The sequence below is a fragment of the Anabrus simplex genome, chromosome 6 (genome assembly GCF_040414725.1).
Source record: "Anabrus simplex isolate iqAnaSimp1 chromosome 6, ASM4041472v1, whole genome shotgun sequence".
In the NCBI taxonomy this organism is placed as follows: Eukaryota; Metazoa; Arthropoda; class Insecta; order Orthoptera; family Tettigoniidae; genus Anabrus; species Anabrus simplex.
In genome coordinates this window covers 323,699,612-323,715,610 of record NC_090270.1, presented here as the reverse complement: position 1 = coordinate 323,715,610, position 15,999 = coordinate 323,699,612, and the positions used below count along the sequence as shown (strand labels likewise).

Below are 15,999 nucleotides of genomic sequence, written 5' to 3'. Positions count from 1 at the left end.
CATTTGTTACATTACAGCCTTAACACTGTCTTACTAGTGATTCATTGCTTGTACAATGGTCATTGAAATTTTTACTTTACTAATGTGGTTATGTTCCCTCTTTATTGCCTCCTTGGCTCTCTGATGAGAGACCTTTCATTAAGCTCTATACTGGAAGTAGTAAGATCTGTCATACTTCTACCCCTGCGCTCATTTACGCGCTTACCTCTTACATACTCCTGTCTATCAAAGTGCACTGTAACGTCCTCGTCTGAACAATGTGAGTTAGGACCATTAATTATAGTTTGGCGGATACATACCTTTCCGCAACACTCATCTCCTAGCTCTGACAGTTTATGAGCAAGTCTAAATCTTTTGCAACATCCTTTGCAACAACAGCAGGAACATAATAATAACAAAATAACAGCAATTGTTCCTCCACCTATATAAGACAGAAAATTCAACTTATCCAATTTATGATTTTGCTTTAATTCATCCTCCTGTTCAAGTATTAATTTTTCAACTGCCTCTACTTTATGACTTGCTAATTTTAATTCCTCTGCATGGTGAAGTACATTTACCAACGGTATCTTTCCTTCATCCTGCAATTGACTCAATTTAGTGTTAATTCCTAAATGATCGCAACAGTCATACTGTAACAATAGATCAGGTACAAACCCTTGATCTTTGGTACTATTTGTTTTAATTACATTTGAAGATTGAATTTTTGATTTTGGCCCAAAGGCCGTACATCTATTAAACATTGTTATTATTCCTGTACCTGTTAACTTAGCATCACTTGTGTGCAACTCTTGACATACTACTGTTATTTTTACCTCCTGTGGAGCAATATAAATCCATTTATTTTCTCTTAAGGGAAACCACATTACTTCTTGTACTCTAATTACATTTTTTTGACAATCTTGTGGCATAACCTGTGCCCCTGTCAACAATTTTACTACACATTCCTCATGTGAATGAGCTAGTTTGATAGCAAACTCTTGTTTGCATACCTTAAGTTTATCATTCAACCTCTTACAATTATTAATTTGATTTTCAGTTAACATTACATAATTTTGCCTGTTCTGGTCCAAAAGAATAAATTCATTTTCACTATTAATAAAAACAAAGTTTTCTACCTCACCATTCACTCTTGTTGGGAATGGTATAACCTTAATAAGATCATATTTTACCTTATCTACCAAAGGTACCTTTACAATGTAACCAAGTATTTCTTTAGTAATGAACACTTCAATCTCTGCTATTCTAGTTATTAAATAGCCATAAGCCAGTCTCAACTCAACAGGTAATGTCATTCCTGGTGGGAAATTATTCTGTGCCTTTGAAAACGACTTTATTATATCACTAGGACTTATAATCTGAGGTTGTAAGACTCCCTTTTGAGCCAACATTATTCCATTTAACAGAATCTCATAATGGTCTTTTAATTGCGCTAAGAATTCTTGCGTGTCAATTAAATGCCTATTGACCGCGATTTCAATCTCCGTTCTCCTAAATGCGCTTTCTATTTGCTCAGTCTCATCCTTCAGATATCCCCGTATTGTTGCTATATTATCGCTTAATTCTTTTTCGTTCTTAGCGACGTCATACAATGAGCTATTCATTGATTGTAACGTACTTTTTACTACAATCATCTGTTCTTTTGCGACTTTTAACATCGACAAATTCTCTGATTCAAGATCCTTAATGTGACTTTGATAATAGGCTGCATCTTGCGAATCTAAGGTTCCGAATAAAATTTTAGCAATACTTCCTACAAAATTAAGAACTCCTCGCTTCATTCTATTCTGATCTGAATTTTCTTTCTCCTCAGTCTTAGTTGTTTGTCTTATTAATTCACGCAAATTTTGAGTTTTATTTAATTGCATAATTAAAAGCTTTACCTCATTCTCACACGTATGTGTTAAATTTACTTCCAGTTCTGAACACAATCTCATGGTTCTCTGAATGTATTTCTTACCAACATTATACGCATCATTTAACGCTTCTAAATTTACATAAGTTACTGCCTTCCATTCAGTGTTATAGAGTTGAACTTCACCTAGCTTGTCGAAATAAACCCCTGGGGTGGACTCAAATGGTTGGAGCTGGAAATCAATTGCCCTTCCTCCTTTCGTAAATATCGCCTTCACTGCGATCGCCGCTGCTATCAGCGCCATTGACCTGCAAGTAACAGATTTGTGTTACCTTGCGTTGCCTATAATTTATTACTGATTGTTCACAATGTATTTACATACAATTTTCCTTCTCATTTAAATATATAACTTTAATCGGTTACTGTGTACTGTAACGCGCTTCCCTCGCTTATTCATATTCAAAACGCAGTTCACTCCTGAAACTTCCTGTACTGTGTACGGGCCAACAAAGTTTGGACTTAATTTTTTGCTACGACCTCGCCTTACTGAATCATTTCTTAAAAGAACTTGGTCTCCTATCTTAAACGTTACTTCGTTTACTCTTTTATCATACTGGACTTTATTTTTCAACTTGGTTTCTATTAGAGTTTTACGTGCCACCTCGTGACTTTCTCTAAGCCTTCGAGCTAATTCCTCCACATAGCTTTCGTGTTCATTATAATTCTTCTCGTTTGGTTTTCTCTGCAATGTCCCTGGTATATTCGTCTTTCTTCCAAATACTAATTCAAATGGTGTGAAATTAGTTGACGTACTTTTCGTTGTATTGTATACAAAAGTTGCCATTGAAATGAACTTATCCCAATCGTCTTGGGTTCCACATACATAGTGTCTCAAAAATTCAGCTAATACTGCATGAGACCTCTCTAAACTTCCGTTTGACTGTGGCCTAAATGCGGCAGTATGAATCTTCCTAATATTTTAATAATCTACATAATTTCTTCATTACTTCGCTCAAAAAGTTGCTACCTTGGTCAGTTAATATTACACTTGGTATTCCAAATGTTCGTACTACATTGTCCATCAATGCCCTTGCAATTGTCTCTGCTTCTTGATTTTTCATTGGCACTGCTACTAAGTACTTTGATAACTGATCTTGACACGTTAAAATAAATTTGTTTCCGTCGAGTGTAAGTGGAAGTGGTCCAACCACATCTAACGCTATTTTCTCAAACACAATCTGCGGTGTGTCTGTGATAACCATACTCGCCTTCGTATCTGGCTTCGTAAAATTATTAGTTTGACATGAATGACATGATCGAATGTATTGCTCTACATCTTTCTTCATTCCTGGCCACTCAATATAATCTTTTAACCTAGCATACGTGCGTGTAATGCCTTGGTGTCCTCCAACTAAAGATGCATGAAATTCTTTCATAATCTCTTTCTTTTCATCCTCTGTTAATTTCTCTGTGAATTTCTCATCTGTTTCCATTTCTGAAACTTCTTCTTGTTCAACCTCATCTAATTTGTGTATTCTGCTCAGTGCGTCTGCATTTGTATTTAACTTTCCTTGTTTATAAACAACATCGAAATCGTATTCTGCTAACTTCAATCTAAATTTTAGCAATCTTAAGGTTGGATCTTGCACATTAAATACCCATTTAAGTGGTTTATGATCCGTCACTACAGTGAACTTTCGTCCTAAGACATACGGTCTAAAATACTTTACTGCAAATACAATTCCTAACATTTCCTTTTCTGTTGTTGAATAATTTCTTTCTGCCTTATTCAATACTCTAGATATGTATGCTACTGGCAAATCGCTTCCTACCTTCCCTTGCGACAATACTGCGCCTAACGCTTCATTGCTTGCATCGGTTGTTACGATAAACGGCTTCTCGAAATCTGGATATTGTAAAATCGGATACGTTATCAACTTATTCTTTAAAGTCTGAAATGCTTCCTCTTGTTTAATTTCCCATTTATAGTCTACTTCTTTCTTTAAAAGTTCATACAGTGGTTTACCAATTTTGCTATAATATGGTATAAAACGTCTGTAATATCCCGATAATCCCAAAAATCCCTTAAGTTGTTTCGCTGTCGTGAGTTGAGGAAAATCTCTCTTAACTTCTCAAAAATGTCGATCATTTATTATTATTATTATTATTATTATTATTATTATTATTATTATTATTATTATTATTATTATTATTATTATTTATTATTATTTTACCGAATCTCCAAAATAATTATATAATTTAATTTAATAAACATTAATTCAATTTACTTCCGCTAATACATTTGTAATTAATCTCATGAACGTCACTGGCATACGTTTATATTCAAATTCCGATCTAATACCGAAAATGTGATCTTTTCAATATCTTTTTCTCTGCTTCAGCTTGATAATAGCTACTGGCTAAATCAATTGTCGAGAAATAATTCGCTTTCCCTATTGAGTTACTTAACTCCGTACTACCTGGTATAGGGTACATGCTACCGATCGTAATCTCGTTTAATTTTCTATCTAAATAAAATCTATCATTAAATTCTGGACACAATTCAAATATCCTTTCTCTATCACTCTTTAGCATATTATCTGCCCTAATTAGTTCGATTAATCTTCGAGTTCTCGATTGTGAACATTTCTGTGCGTCACTTTTTTCTACTTTCATTACGTGCGCAATTTCGTCTTGTCGTATGTTATACATAGTTTCCGTTCTCGGACGTACTTTTATTACTTTAGCTTCTCTAATTTCTATTTGATGTTTATCACCATTTACTTCTATGAATTCCTCCGTGAAATTAATTACCGAATCTTTCAATAAATCTCTACCTATCAATCCGTCTTGTGACAGCTGAAATTCATCATCTACTACATGCAATTTGCATTGAGATGTTCCCAAAGTTACCTTCGCGGTTCCACACGTAAATAGTGTTCCTTTGCTAACTCCTAGCAATTTTAATCTATCACTTGTATCTATCTTTATTTCCTTCGGTACGCATTGTTTCTTTATTACACTTATTTCTGAGCCTGTATCGATTAAAAATCGAAAAGGTCCGTGTACATCATTTATAGATAGTAAAACTGTCCCTTCATTGTTATTACACTTATTGTGTACTTGGCCTATGTGAACACTTTTAGGACCTATAACCGGCCTTGCGTCATGATCCTGTTCTAGTTTTCCGCCTGCTTATTCTCGTAACCTTTACCCTTGTAATTAGTGAATTGCTGCGGTTTACTACTTTTACAATTTTTCTCTACATGCCCTGTTCTCTTACAACGTTTACAAACTATTACTCTGCACTCTCGTGAATAGTGCCCTCCCTTATTACAATTGTAACACGTTATTGCCTTAACTTCTTTTGGTCGCATTTTAAGAAAACATGAGGATGCCGAATGTCCTTTCTTATTGCAATTACTACAATATTTATCTCTCCTAACTGATTCACCGTGCTTTTCCTTACTTGAGAGTACGGCCGACTCTTCTTGGGCCGCTACCTCAACTGCTAAACCGAAATCATCCGTAATGTTCCTACTACGGACAATCGTTTGAATGCTTTTATCAATTAATCCTTGTACAAAACATGATATCCCTAACTCTCCTATTAAATTCGCTCTATGAACTTTTGCCTCCGGTTCGACTCTCGCCGTGGCAACTTCTTTAAGTTCGCTTACCATTGCATCCATTCTCGAACCCCAAGCTATTACAGATTCATCTTTATTTTGCTGTGCTTTAAACATTTTACATGCGTAGTGATCAATAGTCCTTCGCTCTCCATAATTTTCAAACAAAGCTGCCTTCGCTTTTGGCCAGCTCGTAACATCCTGTCTTACTAATAACTTGCTTCTAGCTTCACCCGTTATTTTGGTAAGAACATATTTAAAAAACAGCGGATGTTCATCTGGTTGAACAAATTCTATTGCTGAATCTACATTTGCACAGAACTCTTTCAACCTACTCCGATTTCTCCCGTCAAAAGGATCTCCGATTAACTTGAACGCTTGATTGATATTAATATAATTGTTACCTGAATTATCACTGGCACTTCCCACTTCAGAATTAGACATACTGATTTTGAGTTTGGCTTACCTTACAATATTTGGTCTTCTACTGCGTGCTGATGGTGAGCTGACGACGTGCAGGTACGCCGGGTCGATTGCGTCTTCCTTCCTTGGACTCCTATGAATCCCTCTGCTACTCCGTGGGCCAGCCCTTGCGCCTTCTTGGTTCTGCTCTCTGTCTGCTTACGGACTTCTTCTTCCTCCTGCCGACCGCCCCTCAGTCTACTAGGATAGACAGCCGCTGGACTTCTTCTTTCTCCTTCGGACCGCCCCTCAGTCTACTAGGATAGACAGCCTCCGGACTTCTTCTTCTTTCTTCCGACCGCCCCTCAGTCTACTAGGATAGACAGCCGCTTAGGAAACCACCAACGCCTGGTTAAGAGTTAAACAACCCTGGATGGACGTCGAACTCAGGACCAACCCCACAAAACTGACACCAGTTTTTCTTCTCCTGTCGTATCCCGGCCAACAGGTGAGACGCCGAGCGGTGAGTGGAATCACCTGATGGCTAACAACAGTACTAAAAACGAAAGGGATATAAGATGGTAATTTATAGGCGTTAGGTAAGTTGGTTGTTAAGAGTTGAAACTCATATGATTTCCTATATATGTGCGTATATTGACAGATGATGTACAAAGAATATACACGTACAATTGAAGTCGGTCACGTATTGTGACGTACTGGAACTAGCCTTCCTCAGAACGGCTACTCCAAGTAAATGCAAGTGGACTCTAAAACATTAGAGTACCACTGAAATTTTAAGCGATGTTAAAAACAGAGTATCGTGAAATCTCACAGAGATTCCTCAAGCTTTAAGTTGCCAACTACGATAAAACCCAGAAGAACTCGGGCTTAAGTCGAGAATCAAAGTATGAATGGTGAATACCAAGTGTTAGCACCACCGTTCAACCTGATCTACTAAGAAATATTCTAAGTAGCGAGACCGCTTGGAGAATTGATCGCAACCCTCTAACGTGAGCGGAAGGCAAGGCTCCCAAGGCGAAGACTAATGCAATAAGACGCTTGTTCCTTCAATTACATACGTATTTAAAGGGACTAGCAATATGATATGAGGGTCTACCCTCCTCTCAGATAAAGCCTTACTGGCTTACTATTGGTGCTACCACCTCCCCCATGTATCTCAAATCCCACACTATGCACGTGGCAATATTTATTAACATGAACTTGACTTCTCGCCCTTAAACCTATGCTCATAAAATAACTCCCCCATTTCTAATACTTGTCATCATAAACATGACACTGCGTCCCGTTTCACTTAATTGGGTCGCCCATTAATTTTAAGTATGGTATCCTTCAAACTACCCCCATTTTCTTGCCATCTCCAGACGACAGGACGTGACTTTTTAGATTTGTCCGTATCGACTTCCTCGTGAGACCTCTTGACCTCACACAACTCTGTTTTTAACTGCCATTCTGTATCACCCCCAACACATGGCTGCTCCGACAGCAAGGCCAATGGATTGAGTTACCAAAATAATCACTATGTATTACTTATGTGCTGCTACTTGATGAAGGTTCGTGTCCTTGGACATGACAGCTAGCCTGAAACTGGCAATTAGATAATTTTACACTCTCAGGTACACTAGGCTACAAAGTGTTCATTCGCGGTTGCCCCATGGTGGGCTTATTTATTTTATGGTTCCATAATCAGTTGAAATACTCTTCCCAAAGGGAACCAAAGCGAAGACACAATTACCCTGAGAATTATACAGAATAAACAAGGGCATATTTACCCATACTACAAGGCCTTAAGAATAAAAAGGAAATGTTACACGCACCAGGCCTTTAACAAAAGGCAAGGAGATGAAACACCAGTACTCTTTAAAGAACATTCTGGAAGTACGAGAACCTAAGTTGGCTTAAAGCTCAATGACACAGAGGCTAATCCCATTTTAAAAATGGTGACAAAAGGAAGAGAATTTAAAAGCCGAGGCAAGATTTCCAGAATTTCGAGGTTGAAAACTTTAGTCACCAACTCAAAAGTTGAAGGTAATAATACTGAGGATCACCTCTCATGCTCCGTTACATAAAAATTTTTCCCAGTGGGGAATAGAAGTAGAGTCCGAAAACACCCCCGTGTCTGATTCGCTAGAGAATATAGTTACAAATATGTGAGAGGTAGATTACAATAGAGGAGGAACCAGCTGAAGGATTGACAACTTCAGTTCATAAAAAAAGGATGCTCAGAGAAAAAATTTACCAATAAAAGAACAACATTTCTTTAGCTAATAGTTTGTTTTTAGTCCACAAGATACCATTAAAAAATAGATGGGAGAGCTATCTCACCATTGAAGAAGAAAGTTTTCAAAATTTTTGTTAAAGTTCATGTCCTGTGTCATAGTTGGGCACAGAGAAGGCGCTCAATTTAAGCAGCCGTACCCCTGGTATAATAATAATAATAATAATAATAATAATAATAATAATAATAATAATAATAATAATAAATTATAATAAATTAATTAATAATTAATAATAATTAATAATTAAATTAATTATTAAATTAATAAATTAAATTCTTCTTCTTCTTCTTCTTATTATTATTATTATTATTAGTAGTAGTAGTAGTAGTAGTAGTGCTAGTACTAGTATTATTATTATTATTATTATTATTATTATTATTATTAGTCTATTATTTATTTATTTAATTATAACTTATCTAAAATACATTTGCAAATATGCAGTAGGATATTATACATTATCTTTGCAACTATTTACACCTGCAAAGCACTTGATGTGCTTATCTGCCGGTGTAGTTGTTTCACATTTGTATACAATGTTGCAATCCTTACTGTTTACAACATTAATAAGGTTTGTACATTTACATTAGCATTGTAATCTTATCCTGTGGTGTGAGTTTTTCTCAATCCCTGAAAGTGTTATTCAAAATAGATAAGCCTTTGGTACATTTTTCATTCATGAACAAATATTTAAACTGTTATTTTATTATCTATGATCTATCTATTATCTATTATCTATTATCTATTACCTATTATCTATTATCTATCTATTAGCTATGATCTATGATCCATAGTTTCACATGATTTTTTAGTTGATATTTTGTTATCAAGTGTCTCAATTCTGAGGGCAACTTGTTCAAAAATTTAGGAACTACAACTTGCAGTGTTCTGGATCCATATTTTTTTGTAGTACCTCATGTCCTGAAAATAACTTATATGCCTCAGTCTTGTTCCATGTGTATGTTCAGGCTAAACACAGTAGGACCAAAGATCCTCTCAGATGGAAGGCCATCAGAAGAAGACGGCTGGCTTCCTATTGACAACTGTGTAGAATGGACTCTCACAGACTGCCTTATACGATGTTAAAAATAGCCAGCAAGGGTAAAGCCACTGGATCCCTGTGGAGCAGCAGGTAGAGAAGTATCTCGGAAAGCGTCATGTTTATTAAGTCCTAATATTCAAGAGAAGTAACTACAGATCTAAACCAGACCCTTCCCAACATCCCTTACAGAACCTAACCACAATGAGACCAGGAAATGGTCCGAGGAACGCAATATAGAGTTTAGCAGGAAACTGAAAGAATACTTGGCTGACCAACAGACAAGGATCAGTCAAGCTTACCATCAGAAACACCAGAAGCGGCGAACATTGAACAAGACACAGCTAAAGTACATGCACCGTAGTCCACAGGTGACCCAAACGAACTAACAAAAATAAGTAATAAATAGAGGTCCCGTGCTTCTTCGCAGCATTCGTTATGAATAGGACAGATAACACGTCTCGATATGCCTTTCGTAGTCATATTGTTTGCCTGCCATTTTCAATGGCTTTATGAACATTTTATATGAAGCGCGTTATGGTATGCCGTAGTTCGCACTCAGAATTCACCCATTCTGAAGTCGTCATGCCGTCTGTTTGGTAAAAATCTATCCATGTATACGCTTCTTTACCCTGCAGTTCTTGATGTGAACCTTGATACTGTGTCGTAGAAGGCAATAGCATTTTTAATCGCAGTTCTTCTATAGAGGACGATTGTCTTTTGAGCTCATATATTGGTCTGGAAGGAGCGCATTTTGACAGGCAGAGAACATTTTTAGATACACGGCATTAATTCTTTCTAGTGTAGCTAGGTTATCCTTCGATAAGTGCTTCCAGATAATGTCTAAGGTGTATGTCTTCATGGAGTCTGTTTGTACGTAGACGTTCTTATCTTAGCATAAACTAAGTTATTAGGAACACTCTCCCATCTGTTGAATATATTTGGAAGATGGGAAGGAGTATCTTGAACGGAACGGTATTTAAGTTAATTTTATTTTACACATTAGTATAGGAAACTTAACCCAACGAAAATGATTCTGATGGACTGCATACAAATATGTGACTAGGAGGCGTGACCAGTCTTAAGGAACATCGTGGGGTACGAGGTTTTAAAAGAAAGGCGTCGATATGTAAGTTTCCCGCTACATTGAAATCATAGAATGATTGGTACGTTTTTGGGCTCAGAAGACGAAAGACTGAACACAGATTCATTGATTGTTCCCCTCTTAGTAGTCTCTTACGACATGCAGAGGAGGTAAAGAGTTCCGATAAATTGAAGGAAATATTTAGCCTACGTCCAACAACATGACAGCTGATCCAGCCCACAACATTTCATGTTTCAAAGACAGATGAAATCGTTAACATCATATCTACAGCACGACGGCTACATGCATTTAGTTATCATTTTTTCTTTGTTTGAAAGGATCATATACTTCTCAGTCAATTCAAACTTCCACAAGGACAAAGTTTGACTCGAAAATTAAACAGTCAGTCGTAAAATATCAATCAACACCTCAAAAGGGAATGCAATAAATATTCACTTCACACATAACTAACTAGTAATACAAATCTTAGAGGTAATCTTTCAAAACTATCCGGGCAACGCCGGGTACTACTGCTAATATAAAAGATTATATTTGTCTATACATTGCTCAGAATTAAGCCAGAATGGTATTTCTGTATCGGTCGTGTCCACAACAACACTTTTCAATTTTTCTTCACCTCTGTCTATCTGCTACCTGTCCGTTGGTAAGCGCAATAGCTGAAGGGAATTAAATGAAAATCGGAATGTAAAGTCGGTAAATAAGGAACTATAATCTAGGCTATAAATAATATTATTCAGGCTGAGTGAAATGGTAGTTTACGGAAAGGCCTAAAATTCAATTAAAAAAGTCTACGTTATTGGTGGTCTCATTGATAAATACAACATAACTAGAGTTATATAGGATCAAATTTCCGATCATTTATGTTTCACACATCTATACCGTATTCACGACGTTCGATTTATGTTGCTAAGTCCATTTCAGCGCCGATCTACGAGAAAATGGGTGAACAGAATTTACTGAAAATCTATATGCAATGTCAGGAAATAAATAACTACATTCTAGGATGGAATAACTTTATTCACGCTGCATGAAATGGTAGTTTCGGAGAGTGCCCTAAAATTGAATATTAATACCTATGTTATTTTGCAATTATGTTATGATATTCATAATGTGTACACGTCATCATCTAGGATTTTGTAAGCAATTTAGAATTCCGTGGCGAAGCACGGGTATCCCAGCTAGTAGTATTTAACCAGCACATAATATTCCGGTTTCTTGACTGAATGAAAAGCATCAAGACTCTCGATTCAAAGAGTCCCAGATTATATTCCCGGTCAGGTCAGGGATTTATCAACGTCTGGTTAATTTCTCTAATTTGGGGACTGGGTGTTTGTATTCGTTACAAACTATTCCTTTCCACATTTACACAACACCCCATAGACTACTCCCAACCTTCAAAGACACATGCAATGTAATTAATACATCCCTACACATAGTGTTTACATCAGGAAGGGTATCCCGCTATAAAACAGGGTCATATTCACATGTATGCGAAAGAGATCATTCCTGAGGAAAATGTCGTGGTAAAAGAAAAACATGTACAGACGTTAACTTCTCTGAATTGTTTAACGTTCTTTCCAATATCATGAGCGAATGAAAATATAATTTTTGATATGAAGTGGTTACAATCTCCCCTTAAATGAAGCAATCTTTCTTTTTCTTTCTTTCGTAATCTGTTTACTTCCAGGGTTGACTCTTCCCTCGGACTTAGCGAGGGATCCCACCTCTACCGCCTCAAGGGCAGTGTCCTGGAGCTTCACATTCTGTGTCGGGGATACAACTGGGGAGAATAACCAGTAACTCGCCCAGGCGGCTTCACCTGCTATGCTGAACAGAGGCCTTGTGGGGGATGGGAAGATTGGAAGGGATAGACAAGTAAGAGGGAAGGAAGAAGTTAGGTATCATCCCGGCATTTGCTTAGAGGAGGAGTGGGAAACCACGGAAAACCACATCCAGGATGGCTGAGGTGGGTATCGAAACCACCTCTACTCATTTGACTTCCCGAGGATGAGTGGACCCCGTTCCAGCCCTCGTACTACTTTTCACATTTCGTGGCAGAGCCGGGAATCGAACTCGGGCCTCCGGGGGTGGCAGCTAATCACACTAACCACTACACAACAGGGGCGGACAAGTGAAACAATCACAAATTCATAATTGCCGGGCTGAGTGGGTCAGAGGTTTGAGGCGCTGTTCTTCTGACCCCAGATTGGCGGGTTCGATCCTGGCTCAGTCCGGTGGTATTTGAAGGTGCTCTAGTATGTCAGCCTCGTGTAGGTAGATTTACGCGCACGCAAGAGCAATCCCGTGGGACTAAATTCTGGCACCTCAGCAACCCCGAAGACCTTAAAAGTAGTTAGTGGGACGTGTAAAGAAAAATAACATTATTATTTACAATTTATAATTACAATTTACTGTCAATTTGAATATGAGCAGCGACATTTATAAAGAATATACTAGTAAATTAACTATTAAAATTCCCGATATGAACGTGAGATAAAAATGATTTGTAGTTGTAGATCAGACTGAAGTACTGGAGTTCCTTAATTTCATTGATACCGGTCTCTATTAATATCTATATGGCCATTTTGGCAGACTTCCCTGATTCCGCAGGCGTAAAAACCAGTTAGCTTGTTCTTCTTGGCAGAAAACATTAAACAACAGCTGTTCATTGACAGTCTTGTTTATTTATCATCGTCGTGTATAGTAAGCACATTTCATCTAAAGTGAATTAGATCAATACATCATAGAACACTCAGATACCCCAGGGATATTTGGAGCATTCCAGACAATACACTGGGAAGTCCACTAATTTTAGTATTGTGAGTGTTAACAGGTAAAACATAAACACTTGGAATTCAGTCTAAAGATGTGCAGCCGGGCGCGTCATACCTCATCAAACACAGATGCTGAGAGAAGTGGGTTTGAACCCGACTGTATGATTTCTTTGATGTGTTTTTCTGCTATTACCAAAGATGATTATTAAGTTATTCAGTGTGATTAATACTTATCAGGAAGAGTAAATTTGAAGAAGACCGAGCCCGCGGTGTAGGGGGCAACGCGTCCGCCTGTCATCCGGCAGCCCAGGGTTCTATCCCCGGCCGGGACAGGGGTTTTAAATTGCAAATGATTAATATCTGGGGACTAGGTGTTTGTGTCGTCCTTAACGTTCCTTTCCCCACAGTCAACACTCTACACTTCCGCAATTACACTTACACGCAGGTTCCTCTCATATGTTGAAAGTAGTGGCAAAAGATCTGCAGAACAAATATAATTTATTTAAAAGAATTTGAAGAAAATTATCTACACTGAGAGATAAGGTGCGGAATTTATAATATAACAATTGCCACGAAGTGACCTATAAATTGCCAAGAAAAGTTGTCAAAAACGAGAGAGAGGTATCATTTACGTGTAAATTGAAGCTGTTTGCCCCTATAAAAGGAGTCGAAAGTCCCAGCCTACCAATTTAATCACGATAAAAGACCATAATTTGACACTTTAACTTAAAATAGTTTACGTTATTAAATTAAGTGTAAAAGGCCGCCTGAATACCATGATCGTAAAAGCTCAGGTCTACAAGGTCTTACACCGTGGTTAGCCGGTTAGAGTCCCGTTGCTCGAAAACACTTTCACCATCAGAATGTTGACCGACAGGGTAGGAGAGGTAATGGCATACAAATCTTAACCTGTAGATTTCCAGTATTCGGGAGATAGTAGGTTCGAACCCCACTGTCGGCAGCCCTGAAAATGGTTTTCCGTGGTTTCCCATTTTCACACCAGGCAAATGCTGGGGCTGTACCTTAATTAAGGTCACGGTCGCTTCCTTCCCACTCCTAGCCCTTTCCTGTCCCATCGTCGCCGTAAGACCTATCTGTGTCGGTGCGACGTAAAACAACTAGCAAAAAAAAAAAAAAAAAAAAATTAGTAAAATCTCTTATGTTAAACATGTTGTCAGAGATGAGTTGAACCCGCAAAGTTCTATTATCTAAGCTTCAATGTTGTGCGAATTATATAAAAGAATTCTCGTTACTCATGATACAGGCTCATTGCTGCGGGTGATATTTTCAAGAAACGAGGTTTTGTTATCTTAACTTGTACCATATTTGAGTAGCAGGTGTATGCATAAGTCTTTTCCGGTTTCACTTAGAGATGGCGCCAGCGAACAGTACGCTGTGTACGTCAGTTTGTTCGTCTGACATTAACTTACCAACACACACAAGTTGAGTCCGCCAAAAACTAGCGTCTGTGTTCTGTCTTTCAGTGATCATGTCGAGGTTTGTACCTGAAAGGAACATTTGCGGCACACTCTGATTTCATTACTTAATAAAAATGGAAAAGACCTTAGAAAGTTATCGTTTGCTCGTAGAAACATATGGTGAACACGCTCCACAGATTAGAGTATGCGAGATATGGTTTCCACAATTTAAAAGTGGTAATTTCAATATGAGAGACAGTGCACGCTCTGTTAGCAGTATTGTGTATTATGAACTCCTGAAGCCTGGCGAAACCGTTATTGCACAACGCTATCGCCAACAAATGATTAATTTAAATCACGCATTGGTCGAAGGACGACCGGAATGGACCAGAAGACATGACAAAGTGAATTGTTACACGAAAATGCGCCGTCTCACGCAGCAAAACCAGTGAAAGACAGCTTGAGATTGCTTAGATGGGACATTATTCCGCACCCACCGTACTCTCTCGACTTAGCACCATCTGACTATCACCTCTTCGCCTCAATGGGGCACGCGCTCGCAGAGCAGCACTTCAGCAATTCCGAGGATGTTGGAAAAAGGTTAGACGAATGGGTTGCCGCAAAAGACAAGCAGTTTTTCTGTCATGGTATTCATAACTTGCCTGATAGATGGGCGAAGTGTGTAGAAGCCGATGGCCAATATTCTGTATAAACTAAAAATAAATTAACCTTGAAAATTACGTGTTTTCTTTACCACAAAACCGGCAAAAACTTATGCATACAGCTGTTAAATGTGATGGCAAGTGGTGGTAACACTGTCAGCAATAAAGGCCTACCAGAGAGCTTATCTCATTATGCGTAGGCTTAATTACGTCAAAATATCAACCACAAAACGAAGTAGAATTCCTCCAGCTTCAAACAGGGGAGCCATGGGCCAAGAAAATTCGATCACCGAAGCGTGCGCGTTATTTCTCCTTCAAGAAAGGAATGCATTCTTCATATATGCACTTTTTTTCTTTGTCGACATCTTCCACTTGGTTGATTGCGTTTACATGGTATTTGAGTATAGAATCTACTAGCTGATGTAGCCGTGCTTCCCTACGGAATTCTACATTGTATACAGAATTGTAGGTTACGTAGAATATGCGTTGTGAGCAAGACTGTATTAAGTTGCATATATCTTAACGTTACCCTGGAAACGCGGCGGATAAATCACCAAACGTCTTTTCTGATACGAAGACTGCGTTAAGGAATTTTCATTGTAATGGTAGGAACGCTTGCCTACCATCAGTCACAATCAGGTTGGGGAATTGCACTATAATGGCAGACACTCACTCTCCACTTGCTTTTTTACATCCTCAGAAAGACTGTCTTAGTTGTTTTCCCAACTGAAATGAGCATAGGTCATTAAAATGACGTCAGTACGAATGGAGCGAGTAAAAGCAATGATTTCACTTGATATGCTTGATCAAATAAAAAAACA

The 15,999-nt window shown here is 37.9% G+C and overlaps 1 long non-coding RNA gene across 1 annotated transcript; it reads right to left on the bottom strand.

Moving 5' to 3' along the window:
• Nucleotides 1-570: 570 nt before the first annotated feature.
• Nucleotides 571-7,411, bottom strand: LOC137501235 (uncharacterized). The gene is made up of 2 exons (XR_011018441.1): nucleotides 5,951-7,411; nucleotides 571-2,163 (listed from the first exon to the last, which is right to left on the bottom strand). It is a non-coding gene; the product is annotated as an uncharacterized lncRNA (long non-coding RNA).
• Between the last annotated feature and the right edge of the window lie 8,588 nt (nucleotides 7,412-15,999).